Source organism: Heterocephalus glaber, unplaced genomic scaffold (genome assembly GCF_053883595.1).
Source record: "Heterocephalus glaber isolate CG9 unplaced genomic scaffold, H.glaber_assembly_v1.0 deba00001509, whole genome shotgun sequence".
NCBI lineage: Eukaryota > Metazoa > Chordata > Mammalia > Rodentia > Bathyergidae > Heterocephalus > Heterocephalus glaber.
In genome coordinates this window covers 29,588,950-29,616,259 of record NW_028258325.1, presented here as the reverse complement: position 1 = coordinate 29,616,259, position 27,310 = coordinate 29,588,950, and the positions used below count along the sequence as shown (strand labels likewise).

The 27,310-nt window shown below is 35.5% G+C and overlaps 1 pseudogene; it reads right to left on the bottom strand.

The window, feature by feature from the left end:
• LOC106007956 (large ribosomal subunit protein uL30 pseudogene) overlaps window positions 1-26,857 on the bottom strand; it is a 43,518-nt pseudogene extending 16,661 nt beyond the window's left edge.
• Between the last annotated feature and the right edge of the window lie 453 nt (window positions 26,858-27,310).

Here is a 27,310-nt window from a genome sequence, read left to right as displayed (position 1 = left end):
CTTGAGGGTTTGCACTGCAAAGTCTGCTGTGATTCTGATGGGCTTTCCTTTGTATGTGATTTGTTTCTTTTCTCTCACTGTTTGTAGAATTTTGTTTTTCTGTTTGAATTCTGGAATCCTAACTATTATATGCCTATATGTAGTTTTTTTTTTTTATCAAGGCTAGCTGGAGTCCTATATGCCTCACTTATCTGTATGTCAAGTTCTTTTCCCCTCCTTGGGAAGTTTTCTGCCATCACTTCTATGAACAGTTTTTTATGTCATCTGCAATCTCTCCTCTTTCTTCCTTGACTCCAATCAGTCTTATGTTATTCTTCTTTGCATCGTCTAGCAGCTGCTGGATTGATTTCTCATGTTCCCTTACAATTTTAAAGCAATTTTTCTTTTCCTCCTCACTAATTGCAATTTTATCTTCTATGTGTGAAATTCTATCCTCACATTGGTTCATTCTGCTGTGCAGACTTTCGATGGAGTTTTTAATCTCTTGGAAATCTGTTTGCGTATGTTTTATGGATTCCATTTGTTTCTTATGTTGGGATTCCATCATGTTCCTCAGCTCCCCTATTTTTTTAAATCTTTGTCCTCTCTATATTTATTAATCATTTCTTGCTCCATGAGCACAATCTTTGCTGTTATTTGAGTAATTATTTATGATTTCATTTTTCCAGATCCTCTTTTGTTGCCAGTTCAGAGAGTCCAGGTGGTTAAGTATCAGATTGTTCCATCTCGTTTCCCTTTGGGGTTGCTGTAGGTGAACCGGAAGTCTGTTTTTGATGCTTGTTTATGTGTCTTCTCATTTCCATGGTGGGGGCAGCGCTTTTAGCTCCCGCGCAGCTCACTTTCTCTGCCCTAGGAGCGTGGGATGGTAGCAGTGGAGTTGCTTCTGGGTGCTGGGACTGGCTCAGCTTCTCTGCCCCAGGAGCATGGGATGATGACAGTGGAGCTTGCTTCCGGGTGCTGGGACTGGCTTAGTTTCTCTGCGCTAGGAGCATGGGATGGTAACAGGGGAGCTTCCTTCCAGGTGCTCTAAATTATTTTTAACAATAAGTAAAGTGTAGTTTTTCAGCTGCTGCTTCTAAAATAATTTGTTTTACTTTCTAAATTTAAGCATAAATAAATTAAAGTTAAAATAAAAGAGATAATAGAACACATGGAAATAGGCCTTTGGAAAAGGAGATGAGGGAAAAGAGGAAGATGGGAGAAAGAAGAAAAAGAAAGGAGATGAAAAAGAATTACGATGTGTTATGTACACACAAAAACTTCCTACAATTAATGTAATCATTGTGTACTGCAAACATGTACTAATAAAAATAAATATTAAAAATAAAAAAACAAGTTTGACTATGATGTGTTTTGTCATGGAATGTGTGCATGCTCGTGTGTGTGTGTGTGTGTGTGTGTGTGTATGTGTGTGCATGTCCTACTTGAGTTTTGCTTAGCTCATTAGGAAGTTTATGTCTCCTTCTAAATTTGGTACAATTTTACCCATGATTTATTCAAATAATTTTGTGCTATGCTTTATTTTTTCTGTCCAGGACTTTGTTAGTATAGTTTAGTTTGTTTGTTTGTTTGTTTTACTTTTATTTTGTTGTCCTACATGTCCCTAATACTTTCCAAACTTTTTTGAATCTTTTTCTCCTTGTTCTTATTGGATGATTTCTACTGCCATATCTTTATGTTAATGTAGATCTTCTTTCTTTGTTTTTGATCTCATCCACTGAGTCTTTTTTTTTTCTGTTACTGTATTTCTCAGTCCTGAAATTTCCACTTAATTTTTTATTTACTTTAAAAGACTTTTGCTGAGATACTGTTTTTCCATTTTTTAAATCTGACTACAATTGTTCATTTAATGTTATTCTGGCTACTTTAAAATCTTTGCCATATAGTAATATCCCCATCAGCTTGATTTTGGAGTGTACTGGTTGCCTTTTTCATTAAAGTTAATATTTTCCAGGTTCTTGGTATGAGATTTTCATTTGAAATGTATGCACTTTACTTATTATTTTGTAAAACTCTGTATCGTACTTAAGTCTACTCTTTTACCCAGCTTCCTTTGATATCATTCTCACAAGAGAAGAGTAGACACCTCTTGTTACTGACAGATTTGGTAGAAGCTATGTTTCCCCATCTCTCCTCTGTTTAATTCCAAGGACAGGAAGATTGTTTCATGGAACAGCAACTATAGAGAATGAGTGGGTAAATTAATGAGGAATCAGATTTTCTCTATACCCAAATGCCTGTATATGGACAACTGTCCTCAGCACATGCTGTCTTGCCTCAGGAGTGCTGGATTATCAGTATAACCAGGAGCATGTGGTCTTCTGCATACTTTCCTGTTCTGGAGGCAAGATAACCCTAGCCTGGAGACTGTGAAATTTGAATTATGTAGCCTAGTCTCCAAAAAATGGTGAAAATCTTTCCTCTTTCCTGCGCTCCACTGAAACCACCCAGTAAGAAGAAGAGATGCCTTCTTAAATAAATAAATTTGCCACAAAATTTTTATGGACTGTGAAGTGAGGAGGCCGGTCTGTATGAACCTCACAGCTCCTGACTGATCCTTTCTTAACACCACTTCAGTGTGATGTTTAGAGTGACTTGCAAAAGCATGGTGAAGGTGGATATCTACTCTTCCTACTCAACATTTACTGAGATGGGTGAGGGGAGGCCATTTATTTCTGTGCCGTATTCAGTCAAAGTAGAATAGTTATTGTCTAAAATTTTTCATATCACCTGTGCTAACCCATTTCTTGTCCTCTACTTAGAACAAGTAAACTCTTCTTGGAGTTACTTTTGTCTGTATCTGTTAGAGTTTCAAGGTTGCCAGTTCTGCCAAATTCAGTCTGGGAAAAGCAAGGCAAAAAGCCAACCCAGGAAACTCATTATGGGGTTGTTAGCGTCTCACAATCCCTGTATGGTAAGCTGCTCTACATCGTGCAGAATAATCCTACGTATTTTTACACATAATTTGCAGAGTTTATAATTGGAAGGAATATGGAAAAGTATGTCTATTCCATTTTTCTGAAAGCAAAAGTTCATTAGCAAACTGTTAAATGTTGCTTGAACAGTACAAAACATTTCTTAGAAAAATATAAAGACATTTATATGTATGTATGTGCATGCTAAATTTAGTTTCTTCATATGGTTTGTTCTGTTTCCTCAGAAAAAGTTCATAATTTACATACAATCATGGATGTAAGTAAAAATCTTAGTGTTTTACTCACAGATCCCACCTCTTTTTGTTACATGGAATACAAATTCATGTTCTTTTCTTGGCTGTGATATTTTTCATGCTTCTTCTAAGAAGCCATGGTTGTTATTCTTTCATTCTTGTATTATCATCACTATTGGTCATCTCAGAATCACTGTTCTCTACTCAATTGTGTCTTCCAATCTTCCTTTGATCATGATCCCACAGTTGAAAGAATACTGAATCTCTTGTTTGAATATTGGCATTAAATCAGTGTAAGAAATTTCAGTTATTGAGATTCCATTCGTTTTATATCCTAAATTTATTTTCCTTTTTAAAAGTATTAAGAGAAAGCCTCAGAGATGTCCCAAGTAACATTTGAATGACACACTAGATTCTCAGCCTAAAAGAGAATGTGTTTTCCAAATTTTGTGGAGATAGGTATTAAAAAAGAATCCTTTATCTTCCAGATAGACAGTATTAACATTAAGAATCAAAAATAAAGAATACACTTGCCACCCATGTGAATACATAGTTTCTAATATGATGGATGCATTTTGGAGTAGAGTCCCAACAGTAAGTAAATTTCACAACACAGACATCGGGTTGAAATTAATCAAGTGTTAACTAAAATGTATCTTCTAAGTTTTACATGCTAAAAAGATTAAGGAAACTTTAGTAAGGAAAAGTGAATAGCCACTCAAGAGATTAATGTGTTGAATGAACTAAACTAGTATGAATTGACATATAATGGGAACATCAAATCACAAAAGGTAAAATTTGAAAATGTTAGGAATTGCTAAGAAATATGAGACTAATATATCTTCATGTCTAGCAGTGGCATGTTATCTTTGATGAATTTTTAATAAGAAGAAAAAGGTACATAAATATATCTATTATTAGAAAGTAAGAAAGTTATATTTTCTGTAATAGACATTGAATAAATGTTAATTGAATTTCAAAGAGTAATTTGAAGGAGAAATGTAGACAGGAAGTGGCAGTATATGAATTTTTTAATTAAGAAGCCCATAAGTGTTCATGCATGCTGTTCTAAATAACTGTCTTTGGACAAATGAGGCAATCACAAGGGGGTTCTATAATTGCCTGTGCAGAGAACATCAAAATAGTCGTTTTATTTATTTTACATATCTGAATTTGACAGTGTTTTTCCTTTGAAGAGAAAAAATATCATGTGATTATTGTATACACACACACACACATATATATATATATAGTGGGTTAGAATCACATTTCAATTTGAAGTTTAAGTAGTTTATAAGCTATACTTCGCCATGATTCAGATACAGAATGGAAAAGTGGTTGCACAGTATGTTTGTGGCATAGTCATAAGAAACTAGGGCATTAAGTCTCATTGTGTATTCTATAAGAAACTATTCCAGCTATTAAATCTTTAGGAAAGTCATTGAAGTTTAAATTTATGTGCAGATTTATCTCATAAAATTTGGGAGATATACAAACATATTCAGTCATACTGCTAAATCAACCCATATTATGAATCAATTGTGATTCCATTCGAAGATTTACAATACAATTTCAGTATACCATTAAAGTCCCATTTGTCTTACTGCAGAGCAAATTCAGATATGACTTACAACCTAACAGCTAATGGAACTTTAAAACACTATTATGTGTCATACTGGATGCAAAACATACTGCACCAGATCTGGTTTCCTGTGCAGTAGACTTTTTCAATGAATGTGAACCTAGGTACATTTTCTCTTGGCCTTTTTTTAATGTGACATCATGATCTGGAACTAATACACACATTACTAATTCTTCTGAGTAACTTTGTGTTAACTTCCCTTTAGAATCTTGGAGTGTATTGTAACAATATAATGTTCAGCAGTAGTTGTTTTTATGAGGAATAGAAGCAGCAAGAATGCTTATCACAGCTATATCTAACTAAGTATAATATTGATGTCTTTATATTTACAAAATTCAGGAAAGGTTTTACATTTCATTTCAAAAGCTTTCTCAGTAACAGAAGTACAGCTTACATAATAATTTAAATAATAATAAAAAATCAAATTAACTTTGAGTGCATTTTCTATACTAGACTCAGGGATAGATGATTTATAGTTCTTAACTCATTTGATTCACATGACTAGGCTCCAGGATAACAGTTATTATCTTCATTTTAGATAATTATTTTTTATTTGCAACAGTTATATATCTGATCTATCAACAATTAGTAAGTTATGACTGTCGCATATAATTCATCATTTATTTTTAAATGTTTTATGATATTATACACATATAAGGATGAAAGACAGTGTTGATCTAATTTTCTGACATGGTTCATGAATGAGCCAGCTTTTATTGCTAGAATACACCTGCCAGCAAACACCTGGCACACATAGCTTAAAGAGGGAGAGTTTTAATTTGACTTACAGTTGCAAAGGTTTCTGCTTATGATTGACAGTCTTCAACATAGAAACATCATGGAGAAGGGGCTCAAAATTTTTCATCCCATACAAAACAGTGTCAGCGAAAGAAACTGACATGTAGAAATATCTTACCTTCTTGTCTTACATTATTATTTCAAGATATATAAAAACCTAAATCCAGGCAGATAAAAGTGATGTACTAATCTGGTTGGGTAGATGCTTTTAACCAATGCTAAATTTAAGAAGAAAATATATGAGAGTATATATGAGAAAATATATGAGAGCTACAAAGATAAAAACAGCATGATCCCAGCATAAAAATAGACATACAGATCAATCAAACAGCATAGAGGATGCAGAAACAAGTCCAGGCAGATTCAGCCATTTGATCTTTAACAAATAGACCAAAAACCATATGCTGGAGAACAGACAGCCTATTTAATAAATGATTCTGAGAAAACTGGTTATCCAGATGTAGAATGACTCTAGACTCATATCTCTTACCCTGTACTAAAATCAAATCAACATAGATCAAAGACCTAGATATTAAAACAAAAAAAAATGATTCTTCTAGAAAATAAAATAGGTAAAATTCTTCAAGTCTTGGGGATAGACAAGGATTTTCTGCACAGAACCTCAAATGCACAAGCAGTATCACTAAGAATCAACAAAAGGGATCATATCCAATTTTAAAAGCATTTGCACAGCAAAGGAAACAACAAACAGGTGAAGAGACAACCTACAGAATGGGAACAAAATTTTTCCAGCTATACCTGAGACAGAAGACTAATATCTAGACTATATTAAAGCATTAAAAAATTAGATCCCCAAAATGGACAATAGACATGAATACACCTTTCTCAGAAGAAGGACAAATGGCCAATAAGTAAATGAAAAACTGTTCTACATCCTTGACCATTAAGAAAATGCAAATTAAAACAGCACTGATACTCTGTCTTACTCCAGAAAGAATAGCCGTTATCATAAAATCAAAAAACAACAAATACTAGGGAACCTTCTACATTATCTGTGGGGATATAAACTACTATGGTCACTATGGAAATGAATATGAAGATTCCTCAAAAAATTAAAACTAGAAATTCCATTTGACCCAGCTATGCCTCCTCTGGATATCCTTCCAAAAGAGTTAAAGATATCAGATTATAGCTAAACATGAATATCCTTATTTATAGCATCACAATTCACAATGGCTCAATCTTGAAAACAGCCTATATGTTCATAGATAGATAGATAGATAGATAGATAGATATCAGGATATATATATCCATATATATTGATTGTAAGTGGGACACTTTTGCTTGAAACTCATTAAAATTGTCTTTTAAAAGAAAATATATGAAGATACCCAGCAGGGGAATAGCTGGGTCAAATGGGACCTCTAGCCCTAGTTCTTTGAGGTATCTCCATACTGATTTCCACAGTGGTTGCACCAGTCTGCACTCCCACCAATGGAGAAGGGTTCCTTTCTCCCCACAACCCCACCAGAATTTGTTATTGGTTGATTTCTTGATAGCAGCCATTCTTTCTGGGGTGAGGTGGAATCTCAAGTGCCCATCAACTGGAGACTGGATAAAGAAGATGTAGGGTTTTTAAAAATAAAATGGAGTACTACTCAGCCATAAAGAGTGAGAAACTAGAGACATTTGTAGTTAAATGGAGGCATATTCAGGCCATACTCTTAAGTGAAATAAATTGGACACATGTGTAAATACTGAATAGTTTCTCTAGTGTGAGAAACTGAAAGTGTAAATAAGGATTAAAATGATTAAAATGAATAATTGATAATATGAATAGGAAGAAAAGGTCCAAAGGGGTAGGGGAAGTGGGAGAGGAAGGGGAAAGGAAAGAAGGGAAAGGAAAAATTATGAGAAAAGGGAAACAAAGTTTTTGTAAATAGGGAAGGGTGGAGGGGGGAAGGGAGCACAGGGAATGGGGAAAAAATAAGAACCAAGATACATGATGTACAGGTACAAGCACCCAATGATAAATGTAAATGTATTGTATACCTAAAATGTACCAATAAAAAAATTTAAGGGAAAAAAAAAAATATATATATATATATATATATGAGAGTCTTGTGAGTCCTGATGGAAAATATTTGTGATCCAAGAATTCTAGAGCAAATCAATTTGTACTTAAGTACATAGCTATTTAATTCTGAAATATTTAAATGGAGTGCTCCTCATAACCTCAACATTTTAGGAATGGTAAGGAATTTAACTTAACTACATTGAAATGCAAATGCTCATGTTATCCATTTAATCAAAAATTTTAGCAGCTTCTTTTTTAAGAAGAGAAGTAAGTCCTAACAAATAATTTGATGTTTTGAGTGAATTCATAAAAAGAATTTCCGAATAACAGGTCATTATGCTTAGTGAAACTTCTTATTTCTGAACATCAAGACTTTACCTCTATTGGGCCTGGGATTTAGCTCAGTGGTTTCGCCGCCTGCTGCGCAAGCACAAGGACTGGAGTTCGATCCCCGGTACCAAAAAAAAAAAAAAAAAGACTTTACCTCTACTAACACTATTAGAGCTATTAAAACCTAATAAAAGTTCATGTGATTTGAAGATGAGCCCCAGATGAAGAAAATATTTGCAAAACACACACCTGATATTGTTATTTAAAATATACAAAGAACTCTTAAAATTCAATGAAAAGTAAACAACCTAATTGCACAATGAGAAAAATACTCGAATTGTCACTTTCTCATAAAGGCATACAGATTGCAAATAAGCACATGAACAGACATTCAACATTATATGTCATTAAGAAATTGCAAATGAAAGCCAGACCACAACACACCTATTAGAGTGGCTCAAATCCAAAACATAGACAACAAATGCTAGTGAGAATGTCAATCAAGAGGAACTCTCATTCGTTGCTGGTAGGATTGAAAAATTGCCCAAAAACTTTGAAAAGCTGTTTAGTGATTTCTTACAAAACTGAACATATTCTTACCATAGGATCCAGTAACATTGATCATATTTACTCAAAGGAAATGAAATTTATGTCCACACAAAAATTTCCACACAGAGTTTTAGAAAAGATTTATCTGCGATTGCCAATGCTTGGAAGAAACCAAGATTCTCTTTGGCAAATAGTGGATAAACTGTGGTTCATTTGAACAAGGGAATCATATTCAGTGCTAAAAGGATATTAAACAGCAGCCATGAAAGCACATGTAGAAATTTGCACACATATCACTAGGTGAAAAGAACCAATGAATCTACATACTGTATGATTCCAACTACATGAAATTCTAAAATATGTAGCCCTTGGGGCCTAGTAAAATGTTCAGGGGTTTCCAGGAGTAAGGGCTTTCCCTTGAGATGAACATGCCAACCACAGAGGATTTCTGTGCATTACTATAATGGTAACTACTTATCATTATATATTTGTCAAAAGCTATAAATTGTACAGCACCAAGAATGAATCCTAATATAAACTGTGGACTTTGGATGATAACAATGTGTCTGTGCACGTTAATCAATTGTAAAAAAAATTGCTTTGATGAAGGATGTGGGTCATGGGGTAGGCTATGCATGAGTATGAAAGGGTTATATGGAAATTACCCATTCAATTTTCCTGTGAATATAAAACTTCTTTTAAAAGTAAAATTTATATTTTTTAATTAAGTCAAGCCTTGGTTTGATATCCATTTCATCTCTCCTATGAATACTTTCTCTGAGAATATAAATGAGAAATCCCTTTATTTTAAGAAGGTGGTTTTTTAAAAAGATATTCTCTGAGTGGATGAGAATCAAGGACTCTATATAATCTAGAATTTGTATCCCAAATCCAGTATAGTTGAAAAATAACTGAAGGCAATTGTAAGTCAACATGACATTCTATTCACAGAATAATTGTTTATACTTGATCCAAAAAGTGGGTAATTTGAAATGGACAGAAATTTTTTAATAATTATAAAAATGAAAATGATGATTATTTTGTGTCATATACTTTATAGTAAGTGCATTAAGTACATTTATTTAATACCTATTGACACTGATGTACATTATCATGCTCATTTGTGATTTGGAGAAATTGATGAAAAACAAATTAGTATCCCACAGCTAGTTAGAAGTACAACTAAAATTTTTACTTAGAATTTTATTTCATGTTCTTTATAGGATTTTTTTTTTTTGGCTCCTGCCACTCTTTAAGACTCAGCTATTTCTGCTTTTAAGTAACTCTTTTGTCTACAAATAAAAGTACATGTGTTTTTCTTTAAGTTAAACATTTGTCATCGTTTGGGCTGTTATAACAAAATACCATAGCCTAGGTGGCTTATACATGACAGAAATTTGTCATGGCTTTGGATACTGGGAAAGTCCAAAACCAAGGCACTAGAGGACTTATTTTAATTGGTAAAAAAAATCATGTTTATTTGAGATATTGTGATAATGTGGGCTAGAATATTTACAATATCATAAGTTAAGATGAATTTTGCATTTGAGTACATGTAAATGAAAATGTGGTTTAATATCTTTGATAGTTAACTGATTGTGTCAACTTCAGTAAGAAATGCCCAATTAATTGGATTTGTATAGTTCTGGGTGTGCCCAAAGGGATTTGTTGAAAAGAGAATACCCACCCTACATGTAAATGGCACCAACCTAATAGTTTGTAGCCTGAATGGAATAAAGGAAATGACAGCCTTCCAACACAGGCCCTTCAGGCTCCAGCACAGAATCTTTAGGCTCCCACCGCATTCCCTTCAGCCTTCCATCTCAGACCCTTCCATCTCTGACAAGGACTTACGTGGGACTCTACAGTGAGCCCCAGCCCTTCAACCTTTGACTGGTTTGTTCTGATCTCCAGATGGCACAGCCCTTTTACATTGTTCCACACCTGACTCTGCAGGTGGCCATTGTACACTTACTTTGTAAATCCCTCTATGTTTATATATCTTACACTAAATCTGTTTCTCGAGTAAACATTGACTAACACAATGTCTTAAAGCATGGTATGTCTCTCTTCACACTTTGAAGGTGAAAGGGGGAAATTTGGACAGAGATAGTCCAAATTGTAGTGGATGTCCAAGTATGTATCTAGTTTATTTTATTTATTTTATTTATTTATTTATTTATTTATTTATTTATTTATTTATTTTGGTACCAGGGATTGAACTCGAGTCCTTGCAATTGTGCAGCAGGTGGCGAAACCCCGGCTCAGTATGTATCTAGTTTAATGTCTCATAGACTAGAAGTGAGGCTTGATGGGAAACTACCCAAAAGGATATCAAATGTAGCCAGGGACATTTTTGCTATAAATTTCCATTCTTTACTGAAAAAGGAGAATGGTAGCTAATGCAAATAGAAAAAAACTGTTTAACAAAACTCAGCAAGTTTTGATTATAATAACTACTGGGTTGTTTTGATAAGCATTTTTGAACAATATTATGACTTCCTAATTTTTGTGCCAATTTCAGTTGAGTTTAGAAAAATCTACAGACAGATTGTTGTCCTTTCACTCCAACCCCACATGGAGCAAAGTGTGCACTATGTGCACTAACTTCTGGGGTTTCTTGCTGGCCTCTTCAACTCCTAAACATTCCTTATCTAACACCATCAACTTTGATGATAGAATTTCATTATATGAATTCTGAAGGAACCAAAACATGTGAACCAAAATAGCACTGACATTTGGATTGTTAAGTATCATTAATATCTGATGCTCTTCGATTTCTGGCAATCTTTTCCCAAAATCTATCTAACCAATTAAGACTCACACACTTCAATAATTTCATGCTGAAGTTGTTTTAGTCCAAGATTAAATAGTAAAAATTACTATGATTTGATAAATAGGCACTCAGAAATTTTTAGCAACTGCTGAACTTGTATAGTGCCATATGCTACCATATTATTAAAACTATTCAAGTTGGATTCAGCTTCTACATAAACACATTTACGCCTTGAAAAGAATACTATGACTACATTTCAATAATTAAAAGTAAATAGAATGAGGCATGAAAAGGATTTTCCTTCCTACCTCTTTGGCATTAGCTTGCTATTGAGAGTTACAGTAATCTTAAGATTCTAACCTGTCTTTCTGCCAATTTCTTCTTTATCCATCTGTTCACATAAAATATCCAAATTACAAAAAAAACACATATTAGATAGAATTAGTCATAGGATCATTCATTATCTTGACACCTAACAAGTTACTATATATTTAATGCTTGGATACTTTAATACAATAACATGTGTGCATAGAAGTCACTAATAAAACTATATAAACATCCAGTTTATTTATAGTAAATTTTAATATGTTTGTGCAGATTTTGAGTGCATTCCTGAGGTGAATTTAAAATTCAAACTTTATTATGATTTTAATAAAAGTAATTTCTCAATTTTCACTCTTTCTCTTGAATCTGTTTGCCCTCTGTATAAACTTGGAATAAGAAATACCTGACAGGGGCCAGGGATTTAACTCAGTGACTCTGCTGCCTGCCCTGCAAGCACAAGAACCAGAGTTTGATCCCCGGTACAAAAAAAAAAAAAAAAAAAAAAAAACCCTGACAGAATGAATGTAAGAATTAAATGAATGTCCATTGTCAGAAGACATTACCCACATAATATATGCCAGCAGGTATGTATTTTATTTTGTTTTCTTGTTTTCATTGGCCTAGACAAGCACTTAAAGCTGTTACGTATCTTGAACCCATGCTTTATCCACTGAGAAAAGTGAGGACTAAAGTAAAATTTCTGACACCAAAAATTCTGTCCAATGCTTTGTCAACAATGCTTGCTATTGCTTTTGTGGAGAGATTTTATAGCATAGCCCAGATTACTTCTACCATTTCCATGCCCTGTGGTATTGTATGGAGTACTGAAGCTCTGGTAGTATACCTTCTAATTTAGACAAAGCTATAAAAGCTAGTCTTATCACACTAAGCATAAATGCATGTGGAATATCAGCAGTAACATCAGCTGAACAAGCTATGTGGGATTGCACAAGGACAGGTTACTGGAAATGGATAATATTAAGATGGTGTGTTATAACACTTCATAAAAATATTTTTTCTCATGAACATTGAAGAAATCAAATATGGACAGGAAACCATTAAATTCAAAAGGAAACACAATGCTGGAATTTGAAAATGATAATAATACAATACATTGAAAATAATAAAATGGCTACCTTATGGAACAACAAATCTGTACCTTGAGTATTGTATTAAGTTCTTAATAAGTATTATCTCATGTAATCTTCAAAGAAATCCAAGATTTAGAGAGTTTGGAAAGTCATGGATTTTTGACTAAGATTAGTAGGCCAGTTAATAGAAGATACTAAATTTATATCCACTTAAGTCTATGGATGCTTTTATAGTGCAAGAATGGTATTATTACTGTTAAGTAATAATTATGTAATAATGACTGATGACTCAGTGAAGTTTTATTCTTTCAACTGTGCTGCCCAAGTTTCTAATATACAAAATATTTGAATGTGTGTGGCTGTGTATGTGTGTATATTATTCACAGAGTCTAAGATCTTGATATTGAGAAAAAATATTGAGTACAAGACTCTGAGAACACAAAAGGATAACTGGAGGATCAAATAAGTGTTTGTATGAGAGCCAGAGGCTAGAGCTTTTCTGAGAAATATGTGATAATATGGATTCCTCAAACAAGAAGCTTGGCAACATTTTTATATCAATATTGTGAGACCTGGGACCCCCTTGGGAGTAAGGGTAAGAATCAGTCAGATGAGTTCTTTATGAACCACATTCCAACACCATGCTGTAGAGAACAGAGAGTCACACTGCTGAGCACAGAACTTAGACAATAGTGGAAATAAATTAATGGCACAAGAAAATGGCCAAAAAAGAGGACAAACAGTTACTGGAAGCCACCCTGAGTCTCTAAGCATGGAACATCATCAGACAGAAGGGTCCAGTCCAACCTCCTCATTTTGCTGCCACCTGTTTTTGTACAATCCATTTCCCCCTTTCTAGACACTTTTTGTAGGGAACATCAAATTTCAACAATAGTCAGTGTCCTTTCATTGGTTTCCATATTTTTTTATTAAATTCTTTTATTGGTACATTGTAGGTATACAACACAATTACATTTCTCATTGGGAATTGTACCTTTACATAATGCATCTTGGTTCTTATTTTTTCCCCATTCCTAGCTCCCCCTTCACGCCCTCCACCCTTTCCTATTTACAAAGACTTTATTTCCATTTTTTCCATTTCTCATCATTTTTCCTTTCCCTTCTTTTCTTTCCCCTGCCCCTCCCATTACCCCTACCCCTTTGGACCTTTTATTACTATTTTACATTTTCGATTATTCATTCTAATCATTAGTACATTTTAGGTATACAATATAATGACATTCATCATTGGAAATTTGCACCTTTACATAGTCTCTCTTGGTTCTTATTTTTCACCCTTACCCAGCCCTCCCTTCAACCCCTCCATTCCTCCCTATTTACAAAGATTTTGTTCCTATTTTTCCATTTTCTCATATTAATCCCATTCCCTTCTATCCTTTCATCTAGCCCTCCCACTTCCTTCACCTTTGCCCCTTTTCTTCCTATTTCACATTACCTATTATACATTTAGTCTTTATTTACACTTTCAGTTTCTCACACAGAGAAATTATTCGGAATTTATTCATGTGTGTCCTATTTATTTCACTTAAGAGTATGGCCTCAACGTGCATCCACTTAGCTATAAATGTCTCTAATTTCTCATTTTCTATGGCTGAGTAGTACTCCATTTTATTTAAAAAACCACATTTTCTTTATGCAATCTCCAGTTGATGGGCCTTTGGGCTGTTTAAAAGTTTTATCTATCACAAACTGTGCTGCTATGAACATGGGCGCACATATATCACTGTGGTATGATTCTTTTAATTCTTTGGGGAAGATCCCCAGCAGTGGAATAGCAGGGTCAAATGGCACTTCCAGTCCTAGTTCTTTAAGGTATCTCCATACTGATTTCCACAGTGCTTGCACCAGTCTACACTTCCACCAGCAGTTCCTCTTTCCCCACAGCCCCACAAGCATTTGTTATTGGTTGATTTCATGATAGCAGCCATTCTTTCTGGAGTGAAGTGAAATCTCAGTGTTGTTTTCATTTGCATCTCTCGAATGACCAGTGATGTTGAACATTTTTTCATGTATTTATTTGCTATTTATACTTCTTTGTCTGAGAAATGTCTGTTCATTTCAGATGTCCATTGTGGATTGGCTCGTGAAATTTGGGATGTCAGATCTTTTTAAGTTCTTTACAGATTCGAGATAGCAGACCTTTGAGGAAGAGCAGGTGAAGATTTCTTCCCACATTGTGGGTTGTCTCTTCACACTGCTGGTGGTTTCTCTTGCTGTGCAGAAGCCTTTTAATAAGAAGAGATCCCACTTGTTGATTGTGCTAGTTCACGGGCACCTGAGGTTTTGTTCATAAAATCTTTTCCTAAACCGATGTCTTCAAGGGTTCTACCTAACCTCTGTTCCAACTGGTTCAGAGTTTCTATTTTAATATTTAGATCTTTAATCCATTTTGATTTTAGCTTAGTGCATGGTGAGAGATATAGGTCTAGTTTTAATCTTTGGCAAGTTGAAGCCCAATTTTTCCAGCACCATTTATTAAAGAGGCTATCTTTCCTCCAGTGAGGGTGTTTGGCTCCTTTATCAAAGATGAGATGACTGAGTGTGTCTGGTGTTGTTTCTGCATCTTCTAATCTGTCCCACTGGTCCTCAGGTCTATTTCTTTGCTAGTACCATGCTGTTTTTATTACAGGAGCTTTGCAGTAGAGTTGCAGGTTGGGGATTGTGATACCCCCTGCCATGTCTCTGTTACCTAGAATTGCTTTTGCTATTCTGGGCCTCTTCTTGTTCCAAATGAATTTCTGGATTGTTTTCTCAAGGTCCATGAAGTATGCTGCTGGGATCTCAATTGGAATTGCATTAAATCTATATAGCAGTTTTGGAAGTGTGGCCATTTTCACTCTATTAATCTTTCCTACCCAGGAGCAGGGGATGTCTGTCCATTTTCTGATATCATCTTCAATCTCTCTTTTCAGAGTGCCATAGTTTTCAGAGAAGAGGTCTTGATTTCTTTTGTTAGGTTGATTCCTAGGTATTTCAGTTTTTTGGATACTATTGTGAAAGGAATTATTTGCCCTATTTCTCTCTCAGTGAGTCTGTCATTGGTGTAGAGGAAAGCTATTGATTTTTGTGTGTTGACCTTGTAACCAGCTACTTGACTGAATTTGGTTATTAAGTCTAGAAGACTTTTGGTGGAGTTCTTGGGGTCTTCTATATAGAGTATCATGTCATCTGCAAATAATGACAATTTGACTTCTTCATTTCCTATCTTTATTCCTTTTATTTCTTTCTCTTGTCTAATTACCGTGGCTAATGTTTCCAGAACTATATTGAACAAGAGTGGTGATAGTGGCCATCCTTGTCTTGTTCCTGATTTGAGTGTGAAGGATTTCAGTTTTTGACCATTTAGTAGGATATTGGCTGTTGGTTTTTCATAGATGGCTTCTATCAGTTTGAGGTAGAGACCATCTATTCCAATTTTTTGTAGGGTTTTTATCATAAATGCATGTTGGATTTTGTCAAATGCTTTTTCTGTGTCTATGGAGATAATCATATGGTTTGTGTCCTTGGCTCTATTGATATAGTGTATTACATTGATTGATTTTTGTATATTGACCCATCCCTGCATCCCTGGGATGAATGCCACTTGATCAGGGTGTATGATCTTCTTGATGATCTTCTGCATTCTGTTTGCCATTATCTTATTAAGGATTTTTGCATCTATGTTCATTAGTGAGATTGGCCTATAGTTCTCTTTTTCGGTTGGGTCTTTCTCTGCTTTGGGGATCAAGGTGATGCTTGCTTCCAGCCATGAATTTGGGAGTATTGTTTCCCTTTCAATTTCATTGAAGAGTTTAAACAGTAGTGGCAACAGTTCCTCTCTAAATGTCTTGTAGAATTCAGCAGTGAAGCCATCAGGGCCCAGGCTTTTCTTAGTTGATAAGTTTTTAATTATGTTTTCAATTTCATTGGTTGATATTGGGTTGTTCAGAATTTTTAGGTCTTCTTCGTTCAACTTTGGTAATTCATATGTATCTAGGAATCTGTCCATTTCTTCTGTGTTGCCCATCTTATTGGTGTGTAGGTTCTGGAAGTATGTATTGATGATCCTCTGGATTTCTGCTGGGCCTGTTTTCATTTCACCCTTTTCATTCCTAATTGCATGGATTTGGGCCTTTTCTTTCCTTTTTCTGACAAGGTTGGCTAAGGGTTTGTCAATTTTGTTGATTCTTTCAAAGAACCAACTCTTGGCTTCATTGATTTTTTGTATCGTTCTCTTAGTCTCCATTGCATTGATTTCTCTTCTGATCTTTATAATTTCCTTCCTTGTATGAGCTTTGGGGTTGTCCTGCTCTTCTTTTTCTAGAAGCTTGAGGCTCAGCATCAGGTTAATTGGGCTCATTCTGTTTTCCTAATATGCGTATTCACTGCTATGAATTTCCCTCCTAAGACTGCTTTCATTGTGTCCCATAGATTCCGATATGTTGTATTGTCATTGTCATTTAATTGAAGGAACTGTCTGATTTCTTCTTTATTTTCCTCTGTGACTCATTGGTTATTCAGGAGTGTGTTCAATTTCCACGTGTTTATGAAATTTTTTGAATTTCTTTTGCTATGGATCTCCAATTTCATCACATTATGGTCTGATAATATACAGGGGATAACTTCAATTCCTTTGCACTTACTTCAACATGTTCTATGTGTGAGTATGTGGTCTACTTTGTAGAATGACCCATGTGCAGCTGAGAAGAATGTGTATTCTGATTTTGTGAGGTGGAACACTGTAAACATCTGTTAAGTTCATTTGTTCAAGAGTTTGATTGAGTTCTAGTATTTCATTTCTTATTTTTAGTCTAGTTGATCTATCTATTTGTGACAGTGGGGTGTTGAGGTCCCCCACTACAATTGTATTAGTGCATATATGACTTTTCATGTCCATTAGTATTTGTTTTATATAGTTGGGTGCACTAGTGTTTGGTGCATAGATATTTATGATTGTCATCTCTTCCTCTTGGATTCTTCCCTTCACAAGAATGTAGTGTCCTTCTTTGTCTCTCTTCATCAGTGTTGGTTTAAAATCTACCTGATCTGCAAAGAGGATAGCTACTCCTGCTTTTTTTCGGGTTCCTGTCACATGGAGTGTTGTTTTCCACCCTTTAACTTTCAGTCTGTGAGTTGCCCTTTGAATTAAGTGTGCTTCTTGTATGCAGCATATGGTTGGATTTTGCTTCTTGACCCATTCTGCCAGTCTATTTTTTTTTTTGATGGGTGATTTGAGGCCATTAACATTGATGGTTATAACTGAAATGTATTGACTTGTCATTGCCATGACTTTTTCTTTTTGTTGGGTTCTCCTCCTTTACATTTAATTTCTTGTCGTGCCAGATGGGTTCATTCTGCTTTGCTTCCCGGGGTTGTGATCCTCAATGTCTGTTCCTAGGATATTGTGTAAAATTCTTTGGAGTGCTGGTTTGGTATTCACGAAGTTCCTAAGGTGCTCTTTGTCATGAAAGTATCTTATTTCTCCATCCATTTTGAAAGATAGTTTTGCAGGGTCCATCAATCTGGGTTGGAGGCTGTTTTCTTTTAGGGCTTGGAATATGTCACTCCAAACTCTTCTTGCCTTGACGGTTTGTGTTGAGAAGTCTGCTGTGATTCTGATGGGCTTTCCTTTGTATGTGATTTGTTTCTTTTCTCTGACTGCTTGGAGAACTTTGTTCTTCTGTTATGTTTCTGGAATCTTAACAATTATATGCCTATGTGTAGAATTTTTTTGATCAAGGCTATTTGGAGTCCTATATGCCTCACTTATCTGTATGTGAATTTCTTTTCTCATGCTTGGGAAGTTTTCTGCCATCACTTCTGTGAACAGTTTTTTTATGTCATCTCCACTCTCTCTTGTTTCTTCATTGAACCCAGTCAGTCTTATGTTATTCTTCTTTGCATCATCTAGCAGCTGCTGGATTGATTTCTCATGTTCCCTTATAATTTTGAAGCAATTTTTCTTTTCCTGGTCACTAATTGCAATCTTATCTTCTATATCTGAAATTCTGTCCTCACACCTGCTCATTCTGCTGTGTAGACTTTCAATAGTGTTTTTCATGTCCTGGAAATCTATTTGCATCTGTTTTATGGATTCCATTTGTTTCCTATGTTGGGATTCCATCATGTTCCTGAGCTCCTCTATGTTGGGATTCCATCATGTTCCTGAGCTCCTCTCTAGATTTATTAATCATGTCTTGCACTAGGGGCACAATTTCTCCTGTTATCTGAGAAATTATTTCTGATTTCATTTTTTCCAGATCCCCTTTTGTTGCCAGTTTAGTGGGTCCAGGTGGTTGAGTATCAGAGTGTTCCTTCTCATTTCCCTTTGGGGTTGCTGTAGGCGATCTGGAAGTCTGGTTTTGAGACTTATTTATGTGTTTTCTCATTTCCACTGGGGTGGGGGGCTGTTAGCGCCTGTACGGATTACCTCCTCTGAGCTGGGAGAGGTGGGACAGGGGCCGGGAGCAGCGGTAGGGAATGGTGGCCAGGAAACCCCTTCCTCTGGACCAAGAGCAGTGAGATGGTGGCTCAGAAGCCCCTCCCTTGAGCCAGGAGTGGTGGGACGGATGGTGGCCTGGAAGCCCCTTCCTCTGGGCCAGGAGCAGCGGTACAGAAGGTGGCCCAAAAGCCCTTTCCTCTGGGCTGGGAGCAGCGGGAGGGACCTTGGTCTGGTGGTCTGGTGTCCTCTGCGTCTTTGTAGTGTGGAATCAGGTGGCTGCCTGTCTGCAGCGGGGTGATTTGTTGTCTTCCGCGTGACTCAGGACCTCGGTAGGGCGTGCACAGACCTGCCTGTCTGCAGCGGGCTGATTCAGCTTGTTCTGTGGGACTCAGGACCTCGGTAGGGTGTGGGCAGACCTGCCTGTCTGCAGCGAGGTGATTCGACATGACTCAGGACCTGAAATCTACTTTGTCTGCAAATAAGATTGCTACCCCCGCTTTTTCTGGGATCCTGTCACGTGGAGAACTGTTTTCCATCCTTTTACTTTCAGTCTATGAATTTTCTTTTGAGTTAGGTGTGTTTCTTGTATACAGCATATTGCTAGGTTTTGCTTCTTAATCCATTCTGTTAGTCTGTTTCTTTTGATTGGTGAATTAAGGTCATTAACATTGATAGTTATAGTTGAGAGATATTGACTCATTCTTGCCATGTTGTTTTATTGTTGTTGGCTCTTTTCTTATTTTTCCCCCTTTCCCTTTAGTGCCTTACCTTGTGTGGTGTCTTCTCTCTGTTGGCCCTCATGGAGTTGTGACCTTCATTGTCTTTTTCTAGGATATTACATAAAATTATTTGGAGTGCTGGTTTGGTGTTCATGAAATTTTTCAGGTGTTCTTTGTCATGAAAATATCTAATTTCCCCATCGATTTTGAAAGATAATTTTGCTGGATACAATAGTCAAGGTTGGAAGTTATTTTCTTTTAGGGCTTGAAATACTTCACTCCAGGCTCTCCTTGGTTTGAGGGTTTGTGTTGAAAAGTCTGCTATGATTCTGATGGGCTTTCCTTTGTAGGTGATTTGTTTCTTTTCTCTAACTGCCTGTAGAATTTTGTTCTTCTGTTGGGTTTCTGGGATCTTGACTATTATATGTCTAGGTGTAGACTGTTTTTGATCATGGCTGGGTGGAGTTCTATATGCCTCACTTATTTGTGTGTCCATTTCTCCACCTCTCTCTTTGAAGTTTTCTACTATTACTTCTGTGAACAGTTTTTTTATGTCAATTTTACTTTCTCCTGTTTTTTCATGAACTCCTATCAGTCTTATGTTATTCTTCTTTGCATCATCTAGCAGCTGTTGGATTGATTTCTCATGGTCCCTTACTATCTTTAAGAAATCTCTGTTTTCATGGTCCTTAACTGCGATCCTGTCTTCTATATCTGATATTTTGTCTTCAGATTCTCTTAGTCTGCTCTACATGCTTTCAATGGAGTTTTTAATCTCCTGGATATCTGTTTGAATCTGTTTCATGGATTCCACTTCTTTCTTATGTTGGGCAATCATGGTTTCCATTTCATTCTTATGCTGGGCATTCCTGGCTTCCAGCATGTTTCTGATCTCTCTATTTTCTTGTCTGTTTCTGCTCTAGAGCCTCTAATCATGTCTTTCACTCTACTCACCATCTCTGTATTTATCTTGGAGATTATTTCTGCTTTGAATTTTTCTAGTGCCTCATGTATCTGCTTTGTTACTTCCTGTGCTATCAGTTCAGGGTGTCCAGGTGGTTGATTATCAGACTTTTGCACCTCATTTCCCCCGGAATTTCCTTTTAGTGGTGTGGAAGCCTGTGTTTGTGCCTTGCTTAAATGTCTTCTCATTTTTGTTTTTGGTACTGTCCTTGGTTTAATTCCTGGGTTGATATTTCAAAATTGCTTAATGCAGGTATCTTTGTTGCTTGTGTTTAAAAGCCTTGTGGAATGATTGCTTTTCGGAGGTGTCTTCCAAATATGGCTTGTGTTTAGGTTTTGAGGCTCTAATGACTCTGAGGCTATTTTATTTTCCTTATACCAGGAAGGAAAACTGATTAGATCAATCACAACATGTTAGGCCAAATGATACAATCAGCAATATCATAGCATCAAGCGCAGCTTAGAAAATGACAATTTGTGGTAGTTATTAATCTACCACATTTAACTATGTGAAGCATAATCCCCTGTGCCTCTGTAGTGTGGGACCAGGTAGCAGAAGAGCCGGAAGGTGGTGGCGTGGGGGGGGATGGAATTGGGCCTTGCAGGCACCCACACAGCTAAGCAGAGCACTGGATGAGGGTGGGACTCCAAGCTGCTCCTGGGACCTCCCCATGATTTGATCTTTTAAAAGTTAGAAAGATTATGAATTCCCCCTTCTTCAAAATGGTCTGCTCTTTGATGCTAGTTGAACTGTGATTGTTTAATTGATTCAATTATATGGACTTTAGCTATTTTTGCCTCACTAATTTTCAATTAATTGATATTCAGTTTTTTAGCTATAATGATTCAAAAATGAGTAATTTTATATTAAACAGCAAAAGAATTTTCCCATATTTGATTTCATGCTCTCTTCTTTTTCCACTCTGAAAGCCAATGAAAATTTCTATCACTTAAGAAATATGATAACTGTGGGAAGTAATGCATTCAATAAAATTGTAGCAAGTTCTACTGTGCTGTATATGGAAATTGATACTGTGTGAAAAGAGTTGCTACTCCAAAATCATTCATTTTTCTCACATTTTTCAAAGAATTCTGTTGCTATGTACCCTATATCTTTCAAATATGCAAATATGTGCACCTCCCTTCCCTCCTTACACCCACTCAATATCCTCCACACTTAACAAGGTTCCAAGTTGGTACCATTTAGAGAGTCACTGGTATTTACTAAGGAGGCACAGGAGAAATCTACTCCTGTAATAGACAAAAGAATTGACACATTGTTGCTGATAGAAACTTTTTAAAATCCCAAGATTCCAACTTAAATTGAACCAGTAAGGAAGTATTAAAGAAAATACTATTTTCTGAGTTTCTTTCATATTTTCACCACTCTACATAAAGGAACTGAACAATATTGATGCTAGAAATATTTTTCATGAGAAAATTCTGTTTTACTTGGGGAGCAACTTGTGCTGTTACTATCCTTAAGAATTTTAAGGAAAAATTGCAAGAAAGAGGGTCATATTTTAAGAAATGTTAGGACAAAATAAATGTAACTTTCATAGGATATTATGACAGGAAAGAGATGTTGTACATCAACATGAATTACCTACTATACCAATTTCTGTTTTCAACCTTCACTCACTATTGTCTTATTCATTCATTCATTTAACACATAGATTTCAGAGGAGGAAAAGCAAGAAAATGCACAGTAAATCTTCTGGAGAGGATTGCAGTCTAATGAGAAGGACATGTAATTTTGTGAATTTAGTGGTTGATATTGAAGTGATAGCTTAATGTATAGTAATAATGCCAATGGACTTAACTGTTGTCAACTTTTGTATTATTGAGTTTAGTTTCTACTCTGAGTCTCATTCTACCAAAGGGCAAAAATTCAATATAAGCCAATTTGGTATATATATTATTTATATATAGTAAGTATTATAGTAAAGAATTTTGTGATAAGTAGATAAGAGAGTGACATGAACAGGTGCTGATATTATAAATTATACATTTTATATCATTTAGAATAACAATAGATTTAATTTGTTCTTTCTGACCTCCCCTCCACCCAGAATTTCTCTCATAGGAATAGTTTGTGGACTGTACTACAGGTGAAAATGTCTGTATCCAAGATCATATCTCATTTACACTTTTATCTTTTGTTAATTTTCTATTGAATGCATACACAAAATTTTAGAATTAAAGATAGATCTATACACTATTCATTTAAAGGTAAATATTAAAGGTATAATTCCCAGCATGATAATTCTCATGAGGTACAATAAATTAGTTTCTTAGTACCAATTCATATAGAAATACTAAAAAAATGAATCTGCATATTTATACAGAAGAGAGAGACAGCTATTCCACCTCCTCTGATTAAAAAAAAAAAAAAACAGGGCCAGGATTTAGCTCAGTAGTTCCACTGCCTACCTCACAAGCACAAGGTCCTGAGTTTGATCCCCAATACCAAAAAAAAAGCAGAGAGAAAAGATAAAATTTGGCTCCTCAGCAAAAGATGAGATAGAAAAGATCTTACAATCTCACTCTAACATTTTGGTGTAAATATAAATAAATCTAGGTCTATTAGACATTTTCCCATGGCTTGGACAACATAACTGACACCCATACATTAGAGGAGAGATTTTTTTTTTTTTTAGCACATGGTTTTAGAGTGTTCAGTCCATGGCTGTCTGGCTCCATATCAGAAACAGCATGACAGAAGGGCTTGGAGAGGAAAAGATGCTAAACCTATGACAGCTAGGAAGCAGAGGTTGGAGGGAGGGAGAGAAAGAGAGAAACAGAGACCAGGAACAACAATATATTCTCCCAGGTCATGTTTCTCTAACTGACTCTTCTGACCAAGTCCCAACTCCAAACAGAACATTCAGCTAGAAATTCATCAGAGGCTTAGTCCACTGATGAGTGTCATGTCCCCCGTTCCAATCACCTTTTAAACTACTAAGACTTTTGGAAGAAATTTTAAATCTAAACCATAACTCTACAGAATGGGTAATAGCAATGACTTCAGTTCTTTGCAACCTAAATTCCTAGGCCTCTTCACACAGCTCCAGAGTTGTTAGCTTCTTTTGAGTTCCATCTATAGAGTTGTAAATTATTTTCATGGATCCAAAGTCCAGAGTTTTCCCCAACTTCCATAAATTTTGATTATATGAAATAAATTGATTTTTAAATACCCATAAAGTGACTATCTCTGACCTTAATGGCAGTTGAACTAATATCCAGTTGAATACAAGGCACAAGAAAATTCTGGAAAGCCAGAGATGATTTCCTTTTATACAACAAAGAGTGGGCAGTTCTTTTCTCTTCCCCTCTTTCTTCTCTTTTATTCCCTTCTCCTCTTTTTTCTAAAAGAACCTGGGAAAAGCCTTTTTAATCATCCATTTCCATATTTTTAAAAAATATTTTATTGCTTTAAATTTTTTTTTCATTTTTCAGGGTCAAATACAACAGGCAAAAAAATCTTTGAAAACATGCAACAAGTTACAACTTCCAATTCCCTTATAGACTAAAAATTGATGAAGTGGTCTTTATATTTTATTTTTTATTTGCTTATTTTTAATGTATATATTTAAGGTACACAATATTGATGTTTAGGTATACTTACCTTGATATTCATAAATATGAATATAAATGTATATATATTGAAGTGATTACTACAGTCACACAAATTAATAGACCCAATATATCATCTAATTGTCTTTTTGGTGGTGAAACAAATCTAAAACATATTTTCTTAACAAATTGCCACTATGCAGTACAATATTATGAACTATGGTCTTCATGTTTTATATTAGATTTTTAGATTTATTAATTCTACATTTTTATAATTTTATATTCTCTATCTTATATATTTCCATTTCTCCCTTCCTTATCCAACTTCTACAGTTGGACTTTCTTATGTATTCAATATTTTTAGATCCCACATATATATGAGATTATGTAGCATTCAGATATCTGCCTATTTCACTTACCATAATTCTTCTTTGTTTATCCATGTTATTGCAAATGGTAAGATCTCCTTTTTAAGGCTGAATAGTGTTCCATTATGCAAACATACATATATATGTATATATGTATATATACATATGTGTATATGTATATATACATATGTGTATATGTGTATGTGTATATATACATATGTGTATATATATACACATACACACAAGTTTGTGTCATGATTCTTCATTCATCTGAAGAATTGATGTTTCCATATCTCACCATCCTTGTATTTTTCATCATCAATGAAAGGCCATAAAGATTTTTATGAATTTGTATGTACATATGTATACACAAAGACATTTCCAAAAGACTATTTGTTTTCTTTTGTACCTTAGGTAGATAGTAGTTCTGTGGTTATTATAAACATATGGTTCAAATAGTCTAATTTTTCTGAACAAGAAAAAGTAACATGCCTCTATGATTTTCTACTCACATACAAACTATTACTGCAAAGAAATGCATGAATCAAGCATAAAAACAACCCAATTACTAATCACTATATTTTAATGATCTCTAATTAAAGCAAATTTATTTTATGTTAGTCTTAATCAAAGCCAATTTAAAATGAATTCAATCACATTAGAGGCCTTCTTCATATATCCTTCATTCAAACCTGTCTCTCCTGAAGCTAAACCTGCATGTCTGCTTCTGCAGTTTGAAAGAACACATCATGTTACCTGCATTAAACCTACTCTCAGATGCAAATACCTTTCCTAAGTATAGATCCAGAAAGTACATTTAATAGCTCTACTATATGAAAAAGCTCTTAAAACTTGCACTATTCTGACTCTGGTACTTTTTATTTTATTTTGAAAAGAACTTTTATTAACTAGTTTTCCTTAAAGATCCAAGTTTGAGCTCTTGCCTGTAATTTGATTCTGTCTTTTGTTTCTGTTTGTTTGTTTGTGTATTTCTCTTCTGTTTGAACAGCATCTTCATGTTTATCTATTCTAAGGCAGAAACTGAAAAGGAAAAATCTAAATATGCCAGTATCAAATACTGTTTAGCTTGGATCAGAGAGATAAAAAATTATCCACTCAATTTCAGCTTGTAAATTTTGGAAGCTGGCATTTGTGCTTTCCTTGATTTGCAAGAACTGATGGCAAAGAAACCATCACACAGGAAAAATTAAATGAAAAAAGTACTGATCCTAAACATATATCAACAGTTTCAGCTTTGCTGGAATGTAACTGTTCAGAAAGAATTATAGTGAAACATTATTCCAAGAGGAAGTTGATGTGCTCAAAAGCCTGTACTCAAATTACTTCAATACTGGTCTTTCAGGCAGCAGTATCAATTTGTTCTTCTCATCCAATACAGAAAAATAACAGGGTGAAGCCTCAATCCAACCAGCTGCAGTCGGTGGCACCCTCAGGACTGCAAGCAATTGCCACTTGAAACTAGAACAGTTTCAGCAGGTAGTGGGTGAATCAAGGAAATCATGAAGGACTCTGTATGAAGGAAGTTCCCATTACATTTTGGAGATGACGTGAATAAAATGTGGTCTGAACCAACAATAAGGGTCTTGGTGCAGGTGTGAACACAGATTGCAACTACTAGTAGAGCAGCAGTGGCAGACTGATCCAGCTCATACTCTTCATCACTTTGTAACATTTGCAAGAGTCATTCTTGGCTCCCAATAGTGATGGTTTTAGTTCTCATTGTGGATTCATAATGCTTCTGTCTGTTATTTCTGGCCTCTATTTCTTGTTTCTCAAAATGCGGTCTCAGATGAGGAGCTTCAGTATCATCAAGAAAATTATTAGAAATGCAGAATCTCAGGCTCCACCCCAGTCCTACTGAATCAGAATCCGCATTTTTCAACAAGATTCCCAGATGACTCCTTAACCCAGGAACATGAAACACAGACTTATCCAGACTATCTTTCTCAGAGTGTTGCCCTGCCTTGGCCCTCCCTGTACATTCCCATGTGTTCTCCTCCACACTCTGCTTCCAGCTTTATCTTGCTTTCTTCTAATTCTCTAGATGTCATGTTAACTTTCCACTGACCTGAACTCTAATTTTCTATCTTCCCACTGAAAAAGTTATAAAGTAAAATGGAAGAAAGTTCATTTCTTACAGTAGTTTTTGATAGGTCTCCCACTACCTCAGCAGCTATTATGTATAGTAGCTGCCCTCTTCCTATCATGCCTTGCCCCCTCCCCTGTGTGACATCATGCCAAGATGGTTGCTCCCACCAAAGAATAATCCCTTCTTCCCAGCATGCCCCTGTTCCCGCCTAGAGAGTAACCTAATACTCACTCACCTCCTACCATCTAGTGACATCACCGGCTCCTCCATTCCCTATCACTACCTCACTCAACCCGGCCTCAGCCCCTACAAACCCCACCCCAGTCTCTATAAAACACTCTCCCTGCCCCGGCCATATTGCTTTTGTCTCTCCTTTGTTCAGAGACAGCCCCGCAGATCTATTCCCCTAATAAAG